At 39.7% G+C, this 21,111-nt stretch overlaps 1 protein-coding gene across 5 annotated transcripts in view; it reads left to right on the forward strand.

Annotated features, from left to right (window-relative positions):
• LDB1 (LIM domain binding 1) overlaps window positions 1-21,111 on the forward strand; it is a 63,148-nt gene that overhangs the window by 21,301 nt on the left and 20,736 nt on the right. Inside the window, exon 1 of one of the 5 annotated variants that reach the window (XM_081953513.1) lies at window positions 5,869-6,256. The exons of the other annotated variants lie outside the window; for them this stretch is intronic. The gene's annotated coding sequence lies outside the window, so the exon portion shown is untranslated. Of the gene's footprint in view, window positions 1-5,868; window positions 6,257-21,111 lie in introns of those variants that run through there. 5 annotated transcript variants of the gene reach the window in all.

The raw sequence follows: 21,111 nt of genomic DNA on the forward strand, positions 1-21,111 counted from the left end.
GGCCAGGTGGCTCCCTCCCCGCTGGAATGAAGCTGCTGCCGTTGCAGCTGGAGAGCCACGCTCATGTTGGCAATCCAGAGGGCAGTGGCAACCGGCCACTGCCTCCTAGCTTATGAGCCAGCCAGGGGCGAGCCGGGCAGGGGCGATGGCAATGGTGGAGTCCAGCTCTTGGGCAGGGCAAGGTTACCACACTCCCAACCATGGCCTGTGCTGCCTCCGTCTGCTGGCTTAGGGCAGCAGGCTCAGCTGCAGCCCAGATGAGCTGAGGCTGCAGGGAGGCCCTGCGTGTTGCAACCCCTCCCAGCCTTCGCCTGTGCCGCCATGCCGTTTTTGGGCACCCAGCTTGCCAGGCTGCCCTAATCCCATCCCCGCCATGGCTGCAATGGCAGCAGCTTTGGGAGACGCTAGTCTGGTGGGGAAGGAGTCGCCTGGCCTGGCAAACCACATGGCTGCAAAGCTTGCCAGCTGCCCCCTGCCCACTGGGCTAGTATCTCCTGAAGCAGCTCCTGAAGTTGGGTTAGGGTTACGGGACAGGGGCAACCCGGAAAGCTGCATGCCCAAAAATGGTGTGGAGGCACGGGCAAAGACTGGGAGAGGGGTGCAACACACGGGGGGCTCCCTGCAGCCTCGGCTCATCTGGGCTGCAGGCAATTAACAACTTCTCGCACTACCAAGAAGTTTTTCTTTACTGTGCAAGGGAAGAGGCTTTAAAAAAAAAAAAAACCAGAAAAAGCCGCAAGATCTGGAGCTATCTGTCTTTAGTAAGATGTGCATCTTGTGGCCTGCCCCACCCCATTTCCTGCCCCACCTTCCACCCCCAAATTGCACCCCACTGAGAGTGTCTCTCAGCCGTTGTGTGCAGGGAAAAACCTTGCATAGTATAGAAAAACTTCAAACATTTTCCTACCTTTTTCTTTGGGAGTGGCTTGGTGGGGGATGGTCATGTGACTGAGTGGGCATGAGTGATGTCAGGTTGGTCACGCCCACTCAGTCACATGGGGGCCCCTAGCCACGCCCACCGAACTGGTAGTGAAAATTTTTGAAACCCACCACTGGTATATATATATATGTTATTGCAACACTACTTCATGTGGCATCTAGAATAGAATCAAATCTTGATTCATCCCATCTCTGCCACAAAATCATTTATCAGAAATACTCAAGTTCAGTTCTATTGGTGTAAAATTAATATGTTTCATAGGGTTTAGAAAATCAACTTTGGTGTTTAGGTTAACTTGAATATCCTTCTCGGTATGATAGCAACATAAATGTGGAAAGGAGAAAGAAAGGGTTTGTAACAGGATAGTTTTTGTAGTATTCTGCAATATATACAGTATCAAATTTCTAATATCTTTACAACAAAGAACTGTGAATGTTCACTTTAATTAGGAAGCATGAATTTTGAAAAGATACTAGATTAGAAATACTCATCATCAATACCTCTATGCAGACAGGTATTTCGTTTCCCTTAATTATCTCATTGGCACCTTTCACTATGTAAAATTAGAATGACATCAGCTAATTCATGAGGGAGGCTAGGATTCTCTTCAGAAAGGTTATTGTAAAGATTTGTATTGTCATTGTCATCAGTGAACTTCAGGTTTATCTGAAAACCTGGATTGTAACTAGTCCTTTTGAGTTTTCAGCATTCCGTCACAAAATGTGCCTCTCAGCATTTGGGGAATAATGACTCGTGTATCTGCTATCATAGTGAACCCATAATTGGACCAACACACTTCCCAGTCATCATCACTGCAGCCATAGCAGCTAGTTATGCCAAATGACAGATCCACAATCTCTTTGTTGCTGCCAGAAGGAACAGTTTATACATCTACTTGTAACAAGTATTTTCTGCAAATCTAAATTGGTAAAAATACTGTTCCTAGCCTTTTAAATTTGGGTCAGCTTAACTTACTGTTTTGCATTTCATTTAATAGCATAAGAGCAATTGGAGGAATGTCTAATACTGCCTTTGTTTACGATGCTAAAATTCTACGTTGCACTTGATCTGAGAATATGGTAGTAGCTAAGGCTTTTCATTCTAGCTATATGACCTCAATTATTTCCCTAGTTTTCTCTCTTGAGCTAAACTAGCTCTATAGCTAGTTATCTGCAATATCTGGGTGTTATGCAGAATATTTAGTTTAGTTTTATATTCCACCATATTAGATGATCAGCTAGTAGAATTAAGATAAACATATTTGAAAATGTTTTTTTCATAAGATTATGGTATAAACCAATGTTATTTTTGTTAAGCAATAGGCTTCATGTTTTGGACTCAAATTCCATGGTGCTGACCATTGGTCATCCAGGAAAGAACTGCAATCTATATCACCTGGCATCAGGTTGCTTATTTCTGGTGTAATTAATTTCAAATAAGGTGTAGAATATTGGGTTTGGGGAGATTGAAAAAAAAAGGATTCAACAGTCATTAAGTAAGATAATTTGAAAAGTTTGCCTAGGATGATGGGTTCTCATAACATGCTAAGCTAAAAAGTGGTTACATAGTTTGTGGCTCAATGTACTTTGCAAACCCAGGGAAATAACAAACAATGATTAACTATGAATTAGCGTAGTTGATGTCTGAGGTTGAGAGGATCAGATTTTTAAAATGAATGCAGACGGGATAGATATTTGAATGCAATGTTTTAGATTTTCCTTAAGGTTGATGTGCTTTTGGGAGGTGCAGTGCAGAGACTGTAGAAACTCAGTTGCATCACATGACATATTATCGTGACTTTTTTTGCTTTTGCGGAGCCAGGGATAGGCGTGGCCTATGTGTGACGCACCCAGCCCATGACCCACCAGTTTGACACCCCTGCTGTAGAGTGTGCAGGATAATGACACAAAGTAGGCAGTCTACAGTATGTTTTCATATTTTCTCTCCTTTTTTCACCTATGCAGATGTTCTGAATGATATCCTTTATTTTTAAAAATAAGTGAAAGCCGTTCTAGGGATTTATACAATTGTTTCATTATCTCTCCAAAATAAACGACACTGACTCTTGGCACTATACCAGAAAAATCTGATTCATACTTGGAGAGGACTCTAGAGGGAGGCAGAAAAATGGAATTTGCCTCTTCTTAATCTGATGCATCTGAGACTGGTACTTGTCATGGAATATTAAGCTAAACATCCGACCACATAAGACTATTTTTATATATTACAGACCCAAATTTGGTGATTACTCACTGAAACCAACTGAGTCTTGGAAAAATTTGTGATCTGAGTTCTGAAGCTTAGATCTGATAATTAGAACCATGCTTGTTGTTCTATTGTTCCAAAGTGTAGTCTTATTTGTCCCAGTGGTAGTTTGACATGTGGTACTCTGGCCAAATTGTGCTTGTGTGCATGTGTGTATGATACAGTATTTCAGAACATAAACTCCAAGCTCCAAATCCTTTCATGAAAAAGAAAACAAACATGCAGACCTTTAGTTTTAATCAAATGCGATTGCTCAGAATACCTGGAGTAAATTTCCCTGCAGCATTATGTTTTTGTCATTTATTTTGTTGCTTTTTGAGCTAGCATTTAAAACTGCATGTTTGCTAACTTCTAAACAGAGCACTGGGTGAGAATATGATAGCCCTTTGGTCTCCATTACATTTAAGCTAATCAAGGACTTGTTGCTGTCCATAGTTTAAAGATTTGTCTCATGGGTGTTCTTTGGGGGTGGGGCAGCGAGGACAAATGACAAAATTTTCATGACATTGTTGCTTTTCAAACCATATGACTTGTGTCTGACAGTTGGATGAAAAGATGGGCCTTTTGTTTTCAAATCACTACATGTTACATCTTTTCATTTACTGTTTCCTAATTTGCATTGGATCCCTGTGGTTTGTTTTATTATAGTAAACCTAGAAATACATTAATTTTTTAAAAGTTCACAATATTTTAAAACAGATGCAAATCTGTGGGGCCCTTGATGCTCTCTGAGCTTGGTTGTTTTCTTGCAGGTCTTTCATTACCAAATTAAGTATCACATCATCAGTGATAGAAAGGAGTGGGCTTTGCCCTTATTTTATATACTAATGACTTGCCTGTCACTGTTGGCAGAAGTTGTTTTGGTGGTTTGTTGGTTAGGCTGTTGTTTACAACTAACTTGTTTTTCTGAGTTAGTGGTTCCTTGTTTACTAGATTGGGTTATTGTTTTTGATTGTTAGTCTCCAAGATTAAGACTAGATCACCAATCACGAAGTAAACAATATCATAACTTACAAGTAACCTGTCTATGCTCACATACAGACATATATAAACAGGTTGGCATATGTCCACAATTGAGCCTGAAGTTGAAGTTGTTAAGTCAGTTGTGCCTCATTTTACCACCTCTTTTTGCCACAGTTAAGTGAATGACTGTAGTTATTAAGTGAATCACACTGTTTTTAAGCAAATCTGGCTTTCCCCATTGACTTTGCTTGACTTAGCTGTAGACTAAGTTTGTAATTTGCTTATTGACAATGGCCTTGCCTTGTTGGCATCTACCGTATATTAAATATAAGGATTCAAAAGCAGAAGCTTCTAGTGATCCCATATTTCACCTGTTGTATTGCTGTATCATTACAGGTTGAATAGGAAGTCTACAAATTGTAGTCTAAAAATAATCTGAGGACACCATCTTGGGAAAGGCAGATGTCGGAGTGTCCTATTAGTGATATGTATGAAAATTGCAGGTCAACTGCAAAGTTGAGTCTAGTGCAGGGCAAACCCTACCACTAAATAACGTACAATAATAATCTCAGGATACATATCAGATTTGGGGGCAATAGCAAGGATCTTATCTGGTGAGGTAGTTTCTTCATATTCCTTGCCCTTTATTGGAAGACAGAGCTATATAAGCTATATAAGACCTCATACATAAGAACTCATCAGATCCCATATATGAGACTCCTGCTATGGAACCAAATGATCCTAAAATGCCTTAGCATATTAATATCCAATCTGTGTGTAACTGGTTAAAATTATGGTTTTCTGTTGCTGTTATGCAAGTTTCTGGCCCATTCTAAACCTCAAACATGTACACATACAGGATCTGAGGTGATCAGATACGAGTTTGCCACTATTCCTCCCCCCCCCCCGTTTTTATAGAATTAGCTTTTTATTTTTATATTGGTAATGACCATACCAATTTCAGCCAGGCTTTCATTATATTTACTTAGAAGTAATTCCCATTAAATTCAGAGGGATTTGCTTGCTAGTACATATTCTTCTGATTGCGGTGGGTTTTTTTCCTAGTACAAATGTGATCTTGAACAAATGCATCTCACTCCTCCACACCCTTGTAACTGAGTCAATACTGACTTTATTTCGTGCAGATATATAGGACAAGAGAGCATCCAGATATGGCAAAGTTCTGTTTCCTTCCTCACATTTTCAGACTCCCAAAATATAACACGCACTCGGAAGCCTTCCCATCCTTCTTGGATCATGGTTTTTGGGGGGTGGGGGTTGGGAAGAGAAGGAACAGCCCGAGAGTTTCTTCCAAGGTGGGGGGGGGGGGCTCCTGTAGTTGCCAGATCTGTTTTGCAAGGCAGCTGTGCCTACTTTTATAACAGGAATCTTTTCCCCTTTCAAGCTGGCATCACCTCCTGCCCTTGCCTTCTCTCCTCTGATCTTTCCGCTGCGTTGTCTCCCTTCCGCCTTGGGGATTTACCTCTTTCTGCCGGACTCTGTCTCTTTTGTTTTTCTCTCAGCCTTGGCATAGCAGATCCCTCCCTCGTTCCTGCGATCAGAGCAGCCCCTGGAGCGGGGGAGAGAAAGGGAGGAGGGAGGGAGGTCCCCCTCCTTGGATAGCTTCTGGGCCTCTTTCTGAGAAGCACTGGGAGGTGTGTGTGTGTATGCGTGCGCGCATGTACGCGAGAGCGAGCGAGCGAGTGTGCAATAGCAGAGCCTCCTCCATACCCCAACAGAGGGCCTGAGACAGCAGCAGCAGCAGCAGCCATTGTTCAGGGAAAACCTGGCAAACAAAGGACGGGCTTCCTCCTTTCCACCGAAGCCTTCCTGTTTCCTCCGGCTGCCATTCGCACAGCTAGGCCTCTCAGCAGTCCCCTCGCTCCGCTCCTGCCTCGTCCAGTTGCAACTCGGCTTTTCTCTTTATTATTTTCATTTTGAACTTTTCTCCCCCCCCCTCTCCCCGGTCCCCATGGCTGGGTTGCAGTAAGGTGCCCGCGGAACAGAGATGTTCTGAGTTTCTGTCCTGCGTTCTCCCACCTTTTCCCTGCCCTGCCACATCTGCACCACTCCTTCAGTTCTCTTCAGGTAAGCCTCTGGGTTGGGATGGATGCGGAGTCCAGGGGTGCTTGGAATTGGACGGTGGTGGTGGTGGTGGTGCTGGCGGCGGCACTTTCCAATGGCTTCTCCCCAGCAATGGATCTTTTGCTGCTGTAGTAGTTGGTCCCAGATCCATGTGAGGATTTGTAACTAGCAATGCAAGAGAGAAAGACTAGAGAGGCTTCAAGCCAATGCTGAAAGATTTCAGATTAATGGGTTTGGTTTGGATATAGATATATGTGGGTGTTCTGTAATGTGTTCTCTGTGTGTGTGTTTGTGTGTGTGTGTGTGTGTGTGTGTGTGTGTGAGAGAGAGAGAGAGAGAGAGAGAGAGAGAGAGAGAGAGTGATCTTTTGGTAAAGAACTTGCTGTTTCCCACCTTCTGCATTTTAGATTCTTTTCATCTTCTTGAATTGATGGGTAGAGATGCAAGTTCTGCTCTCAGAAGATAGTTGAAAGTTGGATTGTGGAGAGGGAAGTGGAATACAGGAAGTGCAGAGAATACAACTTCGTATGGGGAGGCTTTTGGATGTGGGTACTCTGTTTTGGAGGAATGGGACTGGAAAACCAGGAACAAATTTTAAAAGTTCCCAGTCGAAGTGTGCAGTTCATCAGTGGGCTGAATGAAATGGCTGTCCAATAGACAATAAGGTAGGGTTTGACCCTGCAACTTCTACAGATTTTGATGACTTCCAAATAGGAAAGGCGGGTTCCTGGTATCCTAAAAAGAAATCCAAGTGTGCAGTATAGAAATCATAAAGTGTAATGAGGTAGCACGGTTTGTCTGGAGAGAGCTCCATTTCATGTTGTCAATCTATTCTTGAAACCATTTCTGTAAGTCTCAGGCCCTTTCCCCTCACTTCCCTCTTGTTTTCTTCCCCTTGTAAATAAGAGTAACATCCCTGTACTTGGCTGTGGTTGCAGGTTTTTCCAGTTCCCAGACTATTTCACTCAAGTAGAAGAACAGGATTGGTTGGTGATAAAATGGAGTTTGTATCTTAAATAAGTCTGTGTTGGCATTGCTGCCAGATTATACAGAGGGGCCTTCTTAACCAAGCCTCATGCTTTGCTGAATTTGCTACACCATTTCTAGATTTGAAACAAATGCCCCCATATTTTTATGGTTTTAATAGCTGCAGCTCTTGGGGAAAATAAGAGCATTGTCAGCAATTCTGTTTAATACCCTTGAATCTGAACATAGTTTTTAACACTGAAGAAATTACTTAATTGATGAAATGTATATTGAGTATGGTTGGAAGGCAGTTCCTTATATCTTGATTTATTCATTTAGAGAAACCTTGTCATATTTGAAATATGCTTTTCTAGAGATTATTATATATTAACTAATTTTGAGCATTAGAGACTACTGGTTACTCAGGCCATGGTATTGAGTATTGATATAGTATTAAAATGAGATTACAACGATAGTATTATCAAGGGTTAAATAAAAGTTGCATATTGAATTGATAGTATCAAAATTCTAACATAGATGGTCTTGGGGCTGACCTTTATTGTAGTGTGTATGGTGCTTGCACTAAACTTTGAAATAATATGGAATCTGCATATCCACATTTTACCTGAAAGAAGCCTAGATGCTGATGTTTACTTGTTGAGCATAGGCAGGCAAAAACAGAACTGTTTCTACTCTAGCACTAATATATATTCCTTGCAAATCTTCTGGCAGTTAGGAGAAAAGATAATTTAAACAAATAGGATTTAAGACATTGATACCTTGATAAGGTAGACCATAACCTACTACTAGATAAAGTAGAAGAATGTGGGTTAGACAGCATCACCACCAGATGGATTGGTAACTGGCTGACCAACCGCACTCAACGTGTAGTTCTCAATGGAACTGCATCTACATGGAGGGAAGTATGCAGTGGAGTACCCCAAGGCTCTGTTTTAGGCCCAGTACTCTTCAACATCTTCATCAATGATTTGGATGAGGGAATAAATGGGGAACTCATCAAATTTGCAGATGATACCAAGCTGGCAGGAATAGCCAACACTCCAGAAGATAGGCTTAAGATACAGAAGGATCTTGACAAACTTGAACATTGGGCACTATCTAATAAAATGAAATTCAATGGTGAAAAGAGTAAGGTTCTACATTTAGGCAACAAAAACGGAATGCACAGGTACAGTATAGGTGATACCTTACTCAGTAGTAGTAACTGTGAAAGGGATCTTGGAGTCCTAGTGGACAACCATTTAAATATGAGCCAGCAGTGTGCAGCAGCTGCCAAAAAAGCCAACACAGTCCTAGGCTGCATCAACAGAGGGATAGAATCAAGATCACGTGAAGTGTTAATACCAACACTGGAAGTCTTTAAGAAGATGTTGGATAGCTATTTGTCTGAAACGGTATAGGGTTTCCTGCCTAGGCAGGGGGTTGGACTAGAAGACCTCCAAGGTCCCTTCCAACTCTACTATTGTATTGTATTGTACATGGCAGAGTGGAATGAAATTTCTGCATGCCTTTCAGCTTGATGTTAAGGAAACAGCAAGAAGGCTGATAAAATCTTTAGACTTTACATGCAATACATACCCATTATGAAAAAGTGGGGAATGCATATTTTTAGAGGATTTGGTGACTTGTTGCAATTATCTAAGGCAGGGGTATCCAAACTTGGGAACTTTAAGACTTGTGGACTTCAACAGTTGAAGTCCACAAGTCTTAAAGTTCCCAAGTTTGGACACCCCTGATCTAAGGAGTCCTTTTCTCATACAAACTGTTAGACTCACTATATGGTGATAGATGCACTATGCACTATTGAAAAGCAATAACATCTCAGAGGCAGGGTGTCAATATTCATTCTAATTCAGAGTCAACATTGGGCCCAACAGTGTGTTCTAATAAGTCAATTAAAGTCAGTTTGGCATTTAGCAAAGTAGGGTGTCCACTACATAATACTAGAACTTTGGGATCATCCAGTGAAACTGAATTGGGAGAAAATCTAGTCAAATGAAGGAAGTACCGCTTCAAACAGCACATGATAGAAGTAGAATTTGCTGTTACAAATGCTTCTCATAAAAAGTTCGAAAAACTTAAGGGAAAATTCCAACCTAGTATGAAGGATAGATATTTTATTTTCAGTACTAGAGAGATTGAAATGGGGATAATGTTGTTGGTAGTATGTTCTATTTGTGGGCTCTTCCAGAGCATTTTATGAAGATAGAATGCTGGGCAACATAAATCTTTGATCTTTCAGTGTAATTTTTATTTATTTTTGGTAGAGCAACAATATTTAGCTCCTTTATTGGAAGAATCATTTCTAGTTGTTGTCCTACTTACGACTGCTTAATTCTTTCATATTATCAGGCAAATATATTTAGGGAAAGCAACAGAGAGACATGCATTATTGTATATAGTTTCTTTTCTACAGGTAACAGTGCAAGAGCTGACACTGGCTTTACTAATTAATCTAGCCCTTTGTGTGGTTATGATGTTAAAGAGTCAAGATTGTAAAGATAAGAGGGAGGAAGGAAGAAATGTAATGCATTTTAAGATTGGAAACATTGTTCATTTTTTAAAGTTAAGAATCACAGGTTAGGCTGCTTATTTCTAAGCTTTATTGCAGATTATAATTACAAGTTGCTTCAGCATCTCCTTACAGTGGAAACATCCTTTATTTGAGTGTTGGTGGAGAATGAAGAGTAATTGAGTTTGTTAACATCATTACAGTGGTCCTGTGGAGATTTACTAGAAACAAACCTTGTAGTATTCAGTCCAATATTGGCTGCAACTTTAAGTGTAGTTATAAGGCATTACATTTTCCCAGAGAAACTTAGAATGAAAGCTTTAGGACATCACTACAGGTAATAAGAATATTTAAAATGGAACATATTATTTAAAGGAAGGTTAGTCTGTAGTTTGATTTGATCTTGATTCAGATGTGAATTCAGATTTTGTCACTGTAGACTTGTATATGATATATATTTTGTCTTTGTATATCCATATAATCAAGGAGAGAAGCAACCTGGAATTAAGGAGAAACTTCCTAATAATGAGAACACTTAACCAGTGGAACAACTTGCATTCAGAAATTGTGGGTGCTTCATCATTGAGGTTTTTAAGAATGGACCCTACCTGAAATGGTACAGAGTAGGGCGTTGGACTAGAAGACCTCCAAGGTCCCTTCCAGCTCTATTCTGATTAATATCTATCTGAATAATGCTTAGTGAAAAGGAGGCAAAAACAGAACAATTTGTTATTAGGTTTGCGGCAATAGGTTTTTAGGAAAAGTTTTATCTTTTGCCCTGCTTAATGCAGATTTGTTTGGTAGCTTTTGGAAACTATTCTAATAGATATATAGTTTTCCATTGGGTTTATTTAGATTTAGAGTTCTAAAGTAGCAAGTCTTATCCCAGACTCTTCAGGCCTTTGACATTAAATTTAAGTATCTTACTTTCTTTTTAAAACACAGTGGTAGAACCAACATGTGGGTCTGGCGATTACACAACAATCTGGTGGTGAAACCAACCAAAATCACTCAAAAGAATACACAGTGATAGAATTATCTAATGAAAAAACTGAGTTTTCAACTATATAGAAAAAAGTGCTCCATTAATTAAATCTCCCATTTCCTTCAGTGATACTTAAAGGCAGATTACTTAAGGGTTAATTTATTGGGAAGACTTTTGGAAAGAATGAAAAAAAAAACCTGTTAGATCGGGTAATGGATAGGCACACACAGGCTTAACGGTAACAACAGCTCTTTTTTAAGTACAACAAGTGAGAACAATCCAGTGAAGGTTGAGTCTGACAGCAGCCCTTTTATAAGGAGCTGTCAGACCTTTCGACCAATAGGATTAAACCTCTGTTCCCGCCGGAACAGAGGACCTTGGTGGAAACCACTGAAGTTAGAGCAAGTATCTAACAAAAACCATAATGGCAGATGAATAATTGAATTTGGAAATTAGATAGTAGCTATGCACTGTCTAAATGGAGCTGCTCCATCCCTCTGTGGCTGAATATGTAACCTTTTGTGTTTTAATGTGCTGGCAGGAAAGAAGCCTCCTTCAGGTTTCATATTGGAAGGATAAAAACCACCAGCATTTTCGCTTTGCGGTTATTCTTTTTCCAATTATGCCTAATTTTAAAATGATAAGGACATACAGAACTAGAACTTTGAGAGATTAGGCTAGAGTACCTCGTCAAGAACCCAAATTCTGAGCATGTGATCGCAAGAACACTACGATGGTCCTGAATTCAAGAACAGATCATAAGTCAATTTTTCAGTGCTGTGGTAACTTCAAATAATCATTAAACAAATGATTGTAACACTAGCTGTAGAAATTTATAGCCTTAGACTATAATACTATGAATCTTTACATGAGGGAAAGCTCAATTGAATTTAATGGTTTTACTGTGGTGGGATATATAAACCAACAAACAACTTTCCCCCATCATAATCTTTCCTTATTGCATAATGCAGTATTGTAATTAGAATGTCGTATCAAATCTAAAATAACACAAATTATTTTAAGAATTGTGTAATAGAAGCTTTTCTATTAACACACACACACTCATTCACTCACTCTACCATGTGTTTTACAGAACTCACAGTTCAATATAAGACACCAAATGATACATGCTGATTATTATTCTTGAATACCTAAACTCCATTTATGGGTAGCAGGAGGCATAATATCCTAATGCTAGACAAAGGGTTGGGATTCCAAAATGTAGTCAGTCAAACACATGACAAGAAGACTCTGCCTAATTACATCTTTGCAAACAGAGAATTCTGAAAGACCTCAGTGGCAGTTTAGTGATCATAGAAATGTTGATTACATTCTGGTTTCCATCTGTTTCTTTTACAATTACTTAAATAAATATTACCATACCCTAGACTCTTAGATTCAGAACTGTTACTTTATTAAACAAAAAAAAGGTTGATAAGAAATAGTGATGTAACAGAAGGATTGTTAGGTAGGTAATGTCTGTCTTTTGGCTGGTGCCACAAAGGTATGTAATAAACTTGATGTTCCTGGGGATATTTGTAACATGGAAAATGATTTGGCATTGCTGGAAAATTGGTCAAAAATGTGGAATGCATTTAATTGTTTCTAAATGTAAGATTATGCATGTGGGGGAAAATAATTGTCTGGCAGGCTACAGTATTAGGGCTCCAGTGTTAGAACAACAGATGAAAAGGATTTAGGTGTGCTCATAACAGATGACTGCAAAATAAGTAAACAGTGTGGGCCAGGCAACTGTGAAAAACAAAATTCTGGGATGCATCACTAGAGGGATCACCAAGAAAAAAGAGGTCTTAATCCTGCTATGTAGTCAGATCCCACTTGGAATACTGTTTCCATTTCTGGAGACCTCACATAAAAAAAAGATATTGATAAGATTGAGCAAGTCCAAAGACAGGTAACAAAAATGGTGCAAGTTCAGAGGACGGGATATATCAGGAGAGACTGGAGATGTGTACAGCCTGGCAAACAGAAGGGAAGGAGGCAGGATATTATTGAAACCTTTGAACCTGTAAATAAAGTTCTAGAAGGCAGTATTTTCAATATTAAGCAAAAATCAAAAACATGGAAGTCATAACCTCAAATTGACAGGAGGGAAGTTCAAAAGTAATGTTAGAAAGTTTTCCAAAGGTGCTTTTTCCAAGAGGACTTTCTGTTTTTTCTTTGAAGATGTTTCGCTTCTCATCCAAGAAGTTTCTTCAGCTCTGACTGAACAGATTTTTAATGATACAAATATTTGAATTGTCTCAATAGCCTGTAATAAAGCAAAAATAGTAACATCCTGTTTTTGTGGTTCTATCCACTTTCATTCTGAGTTGAGTTGTATAAAAACATAGTTGTGGGAAGTTACTACCGGTAGTTGTAAATCAGAAAATTGAGGGGGGGGGAGGGGAAGAATAAATGGATTAAGGGATTGTTGTAGTCAGCGATACACATTCAAAAAAAATTTATATTAGACCTTATATAATAGTATTATATAAGGTATAATATTAAGTGATTTGACATTGGAATCTCCTAGCAATACAGTTTAAGGTAACTGCCAAAGTAAATACCTTGTATTGGATTTATTATTGCAGTTGCTTACTAATAATGAAAACATCCCTGCATGTTGTACATTGATGCTAAAGACTCATTGTAATGAAAATTAATCATATTTCAACATCTTGTAAAAACACACACTAGATATTAACTAATACTAAATTTTATCTTTTCATATATCTTTCATTATGCGGAGTGTCTCTGATTTAAAGTTGGTACATTTTTCTTTCAGTACCTCCCTAATCTCTCTGGATCTTGTATTGTATGTCAAACCTTGTACCTCTAAATATGAGAAGACTGCCAGGATATGAAAGGCTTAATATTGGTTAAAATTTGTATTTATTTCATTTCATTTTACCATTTTTATTTTTTATTCATTTGTATAGTCACTCATCTTATACCAAACTCTGGGTAGTCAAGAATTAATAATAATAGAACAAAATAAAACTATATTTAATTTAATTTAATTTAATTTAATTAGCACTTCTAGACCGCCCCCTCTCCCAAAAGGGACTCGGGGCGGTGTACAGTCCATATCAAAAACATCATACATAATAACAGTTAAAATTATTAGATGGATAAATACATAAATATAAATAAGAGGAGGATAAAATAGACAGAACTGTAATTGCTAAATAAATAATTTAAAATATACAAAATTTAAAACCCCAGTGTCCTATAAAATTAAGTCCCCTAAAAAACCAGTAGGAAATATATATGCCAGGAGGTAGATGTTAAGAATTATGCCAGGCCAGCCAGTCGGAACAGGTGTGTCTTCAGTTTCTGCCGGAAGGAGCGGAAGTCAGTGGTGGTTCTAATGTCGGGGGGGAGGTCATTCCATAGGGTTGGGCCCATCACAGAGAAGGCCCTACTCCTTGGTGTCGCCCGTTGGCATTGCCTAGTGGACGGCACCAGGAGAAGCCCCTCCCTGTGAGAGCAAATTGGCCGCAGGAATGTGTGAGGGAGGATGCGATCCCGCAGGTAACTAGGCCCTATGCCATGGAGCGCTTTAAAGATGGTGGTCAAAACCTTGAAACGCACCCGAAAGACCACAGGTAGCCAGTGCAGCTCGCGCAGGAGCGGTGTTACGTGGGAGTACCTAGTACTTCCCATGACTGCCCGCGCGGCTGCGTTCTGGACTAGCTGCAGTCTTCGTGCGCGTCCCAAGGGAAGCCCCATGTAGAGAGCATTACAGTAGTCCAGGCGAGACGTCACCAGTGCATGAGTGACCGTGCGTAGGGCATCTCGGTCCAGAAGGGGGCGCAATTGGCGCACCAGGCGAACCTGGTGGAACGCCCCCCTAGCCACGGCTGCCACATGGTTGTCCATTGACAGCCGGGCATCTAGGAGGACGCCCAAATTGCGCGCCCGTTCCACAGGGGGCAGTTGTTCGCCCCCTATGGCCAGCGTTGGAGTCAGCTGACTGAACCGAGGTGCCGGTAGCCACAGCCACTCAGTCTTGGAGGGGTTGAGTTTGAGTCTGTTGTCCCCCATCCAGACCCCGACGGCTTCCAAACACCGGGACATCACTTCGACAGCCTCGCTGGGGTGATTTGGGGTTGAAACGTACAGCTTTAAAAGTATGAAAACCATAAACATTAAAAAGAAAAAAAGTAGCATTTTAAGCTTCCAGTAGGTAATCATGTCATCCTATCCCAGTGCTTGGGAGGAAAGTCAAGTCTCAGGACTTTTCAAAAGGCTGGCAAGATAGATGTCTGCAGATTTCAAAGGGAAAGTGTCCCATAGAGCAGGAGCTGCCATAGAAAAAACACACTTCCTAGTTCTCCTAAAGTGGCATAACGGTTCCATAACGTTTAAGGGAAGGGACTACTGGTAGGTGTGTACTCACACTAATATGGTAGGACAGGAAGATTTCTTTACGGAAAGTTGCTCTCATTGATAACGTGGCCCTATGCCATATAGAGCTTTAAAGATAATAACTCGCACCTTGAATTGCAGCCAGAAGTAGACCTGAAGCCTATGCAGCTACTTGCTTATAATTCTTATTCTTAAATGGACTTTCCCTAAAATACCACAAGTTAAATGCTACAGATAAGGCCGCACAATCTTATATTTGCCTTTCAGAGCAAGCAAGACTGGTAAGTGAAATGCAGCAAAGTGAATAGGTGAATAACTACAGTTCGGTTGATTATTTCCAATATATGGTTCAATCTCAACATGGAATTCAGATTATGCATAATTTTTTCACCTGAATGTTTTCATTAGGACTGCAGCTTCCCCGTTTCTTTTTTCAGATATTGCAAAGATTTATCTGATTTCTTTGTGTACCTTAATAACACTTTTCTTTATTTCTTGGTGCAGTATCTGCTGAGTGACAATAGGCAGCTATAAAAATTGGTTAATTAACTAACTAAATAAAAATGGTTCTGTTTGTCCTGGGGCTGCACTACTATCAGGAAGCCTTTAGGGACTAATGTCATTTCTAGTTGTTAAGGTAATTCTTTTTTCATCTGATCTATGCAGACACTGCCCCATGTTTCTGCCTTTCTCCAAGTGAATTGCAACCAATATTACACTCACTTTAAACTAGCTAAACCTTGTTTCACATTAACAGCTAATAATATCTGGTCACATAACTGATAATATAGATTTATGCTATTCTATATTTCTTTCTAGAATATCTGGCTGGGTTCTAGTTCTAGACTGTCTTTTTAGAGGATCTCCATTTGTTCTGGTCTTACGGGCGCTGCTATGTCATACTGTTAATCCAAGAAGATATATCTGCCTCCTAATGATTGCAAATTATGACAATCATAAAATATTATTGATTAACTGCTGTGCAGACCCAAATTCATCCTTTGACCATAACTGATTTAATGAATTTGCAGTGGCTGGGGTGTTGAACTTGATTAGTGAAAAATGTGAGATTGAATTGCACTTAAAATCCCTTTTGCAATTGGGAAAAGATGGATAATGCACAGATAGCATCTTTGGATAGAAAATATATTTCCTTATAAAAAAAATAGATCAGTTTTTCTGACATTATAGCTATCCATATGAATGGAATTTTAATCAGGAAGCATTCAGAATCGGAATCACCGTAATATACCTATTTTTCGGACTACAAGACACACCAAGATTTTGAAGAGATAATTTTTTTAAAAAGTTTTTGCCCTCCCTGGCTCCCAGGAGCATTCTGAAGGCCTCCCAAACCCCTCCAAACCCCGTTTTTTGTGAAAAACAGGGCCTACAAAGTGCTTCTGGGAACCGGGGAGGGCAAAAATACAATGCGTAGGTGGTTTGGGAGGTGAAAAACAGGGTGTGCAGAGAGTTTGGAAGACCTGCAGAGTGCTCCTGTGGGCTTGAGAGGGCAAAAACAACCCCGTTTTTATAAAAATCAGGCCCATTTTCACTCATTTTTGCCCTCCCCCGCTCCCAGGAGCACTCTACAGGCCTCCCAAGCTCTCTGCACCCTTCATTATTTTGCAAAAAACAGGCCTGTTTTCGCAAAAATTGGGCTCGTTTTTTGCTCGTTTTTGCCCTCCCCAGCCCCCAGATACTCTTTGCAGGCCCCCCAAACCTTGTGCGTATCCATTTTTACAAAAAAAACGGGATGCGCAGGGTGGGGTTTTGGGAGGCCAAAAATGCTGTATTCAGTGTTTAAGACGCACCAGATTTTCACCCTCTTTTTGGGGGGAGAAAGGTGCGTCTTATACTCTGAAAAATACAGTAGTCTAACGTATTGTCCATTTGTAACTTTTCTCTCTTATTTTCTGTTGAACCTCCTCCACATTTTTATCTAATCCACTAATATTGAGATGATGGAGTTCAGTTACTGTATTAATAATCTGTCCATACATAATTCACTTCATCTTTAATAATTTCAGCATGACCTGAAGTAGTAGTTTGGGACAATAGTATACAATTCTATATACTGTGCTGTGGAACTGAAGTTTTTTTTTTAAAAAGGGGGGTTTGTGGGTTTGTATGTTAGTGTTACTGTTCTATTTGTTTTCAGCTGTATGCAGAATCATGTACAGAAATACATGTTTCCTGAATACCTTATCTATAATTTCAGCCCTTTTCCTGCAATGATGAACAAGGTATTTTCCTTTATAGTTCGTTGCAGTAGGTGCTTTAGATAAAAGATATGCTAGGAGTAGAACTTCACAGTGGCTCAGTGAGGTAATTTGAATATCAGCTGCTACCCATCCAACACTTACATAACAAAAGATTTCCATTGGAGTTGCAAACTGCATATGTTATCCACATGGTCAAAAATATTTTCAGTACATCCAGACACTGTATTTCTCATTGATTTTCTATGCATCTTGTAATCCAGTGTCCATTTTAAAAAAACTTAAAATCAGTATTCAGCAGAGTAAAGAGGCAAAATAGGTCAAGACAGGTAGTCCTCGACTTACAACAGTTCGTTCAGTGACTGTTTGAAATTTTACAAAGACACTGAAAAAAGTGACTTATGATTGCTTTTCACACTTATGACTATTGCAGCATCCCCATGGTCACGTGATTTACATTCTGATGCTTGACAGCTGACTCACATTTATGACAGTTGCCATGTCCCGGATCCCCTTTTGTGACTTCCTGACAAGCAAAGTCAGTGGGAAAACCAGATTCACTAACAACCATGTTACTAATTTAAGAACTTCAGTGATTCAATTAACAAATGTGGCAAGAAAAGCCGTACAGTGGGCCAAAACCCACAAATTTCTCCCTTAGCAACATAAATTTGGGGCTCGGTTGTGGTCGCAAGTTGAGGGCTACCTGTACTATCCAGGTTTTATGGTAGGGGATACTTAAAAGTGCTGTCACATGTTAATACAATTTTTACACATTATTTGTAGAGAGAACTACAATGATACTTTCTCCTTGCTACTTTTCTAAATAAAGGGAGCCTTTTCTACACAAGGAAATTTTACCTGATTTGATCTTTTATTTGTACTTCTGAATCAGTTTCATCTATTTCATCAGTATCATTTTTCTTTCAGTCTGTTCCCCATGCAATGAAGCGTGTACTGTGTAGTAACATACAAAAATATAAATCAACAGTCCTTTTTTGAACTGCTGGGGGAAAAAAGAACAAAATAAATGAAGAAGTTGGCTATTTTGGTGGCAATGGAGTATATTTTGATTCTCTGATACAAAAGCCATATTTTTGTCTGTCAAACCAACGTTTTGTACCTGTAATGTAAAATATGGCATGGCCTTATTATCAGGGCACAGCACTATTCACTGACCTAGGCCCAGGGGGTATCACCAAGCCACATAAGTCCCTGTTCGCCGCCTCCCGGCTCCTGCGGCTTGGCGCCTTCGAAATGCCAGTGAAAGGCGCTCTACAGCTGGAGAGGGATTGCACAAGCAGCTGTTCCATTCTCACTCACGTGCCTCCCAGTCTCACGATGCCCTAGCCCAGCTCTCCCCGCAGAACCAGAGCACCGCCGCCGCCATCCCAGCATGGCTTTTTCGGCGGCTTCCAAATTGAGTCTTCCAGCAGTAGCCACTCTGGGCGTACACTCTATGGTTGTACGCTCGGCCGGCAGATGTTATTGCATAACATCTGGAAATCTATCACTAGATCCAGTTGCATTTTTTTTATATATGTGCACACAAAATATATGTGTAATATAATCTGCTCAATACTACATATTCAATCTAAATATTGAGCATAAACTTTGCCTCAGTGTAGAAGCAAGCAAGACTTTCCAAAGGAAAGTATTCTGAATGTTTTAAAGCAACTTGTTGTTTTATTATTAAGCTGTGCTACATAAGGAGTTTTGGTCTTTGGTCCTTTGGTCCCTGGATTTTTTACATACCAGTAATTACAAAGAGATTCTACCCCATGGGCTGACTTGCTCTATCAGGATTTGATATTACGAGGGTAAATCTTCCACAAGGTTGGTCACAAGGATTTGGAAGCTTTTGTTTCCATTTTGGATTATTTTATCTATTAATTGGGGGAGGGGTTGCCTGCCTCATTCAAAAGTATCTGGGTGGGTGAATGAAACCTGGGAATAAGTGATAAAATAAAACAGATGGTAATAACTATAAATCAAAGGATCCCTTAAAAGTCTTTTAAATAATTTCCTGCAATTTAATAAGGTATTTTTTTTATGATAGACAAGTCTAACAAAGTAGTTTCTTAAAATAAATCCACTTCAAGCCATGATTAAAAGAATTAGCTTAGTCTGGCAAATCAGCTTCATATACCTTTTGCGTAGATGTAGTAAATCTAAAATAAGTTTCAAATCTTTATGGCTGACCATAAAGAGGGAAACTATATGAGTTTTTGCCTGTTAATCTTCATATAAACTAGAACATAGCATCGGCTTTCAGAGTGAACATCGCTACCTTCCTTGCCTCTCTCTCTCTCTCTCTCTCTCTCTCTCTTTCTTGCTGCGGATATTTTGGAATGCCAAGTCTATAGATGCTGTGAGTTGGCCAGAATAGTTGACTATCTTTTTTTTTTGGTCAACCTGGGGTTGCAGTCAGCCTGGCAAGCTCCATTACTCACCCAGCAGCAGATGGTGACTGTCAAGGGATGCTGGGAGGGGAGGAGCAGGGTGGTTGCCTCGGTGATTTCTCTATCTCCACAGCAACGGAAAGGTCACCCAGAAGGCCCCTCATGCTCTCCTTTTCTATATGAAGCTCGGGAGATCTGTTGAAACATGAGTTAGGGGTACGGCCATAATTAAGGCTCTGCTGGAGCTGGGGCAGGATACAGTGGGTGAATGGGGTTTACAGGTGAGTTTTCAAGCTAAGTGGAATTTATTTTGGGGACGCCACTCCAGAACCTCTGGGCTCTTCCAAATGTTATAAATTGGAGTTATGCTTCGTGCAAGTAAAATGACAACTGAATTCACACTGCTTTATTCCCATACTCAAAATAATCTATTACTATTCCTATGACTGGGTCAAAATACAGGTAGTCCTCAACTTAACGACCACAGTTGACCCCAAAATTTACGTGGCTAAGAAGGACGGTTAAGAGAGTTTTGCCCCATTTCATGACATTTCTTGCCACAGTTGTTAAGTAAATCATTGCGGTTGTTAAGTTAGTAGCACAGTTGTTAACGGAGTCCAGTTTTCTGATGGATTTTGCTTGTCAGAAAGTTGCAAAAGGTGATTGCATGATCCCGGGACACTGCAGGCATTGTAAATATGAGTCAGTTGCTAAGCAGCTGAATTTTGATCATGTGAACATGGGGATGCTGCATTGCCTGTCAGTCACTTTTTTTTAGTGTCGTAACTTTGAACGGTTACTAAACGAACTAAGTTGAAGATTAAATGTACGTGCAAAACTAATTTACTTCTCTTGGATTTTGTAAGTTTCTGAATCTGTATCGTTCAAAACTAATGTTCTGTCCGATACATTATCACAAGAGCATCCCTACATACTACATGTTGAATGCGTTGTGTAAAATTGGGTGAATATGGATTACAGTTTTGCTGTTTTCCCACTCCAAAATTTGTTTCAACCAATGTATAATCCATGCCATTTTCTTATTTAAAAAATACACAAACATTGTGTTAATGTTTATGTACATTTCTCATAATGCGTTTAGTATACTCTACTTGTATGTGAATTATGCACAAGTGATTTTTTACATAATGGGTTTGCCTGCATTTTGTCTTTAAATTCATGCTTCTTTATACACATTTTGTTCTGTCACATAATTTTGGGAAAAAAAAGTGAATTTTGGCATTAGGCTGTATATTTGTTTGGGTTAAATAACACTGAAATGCAATCCAAATTTCTTGGTTTCCAGAGCAACTGCTATAGAGCAACTATATCTTAATTGTAAAGAAGTATATATCTCAGGAATGAGTAGTGTGGGC

Source organism: Natrix helvetica (genome assembly GCF_964273705.1).
Source record: "Natrix helvetica genome assembly, chromosome: 5".
NCBI lineage: Eukaryota > Metazoa > Chordata > Lepidosauria > Squamata > Natricidae > Natrix > Natrix helvetica.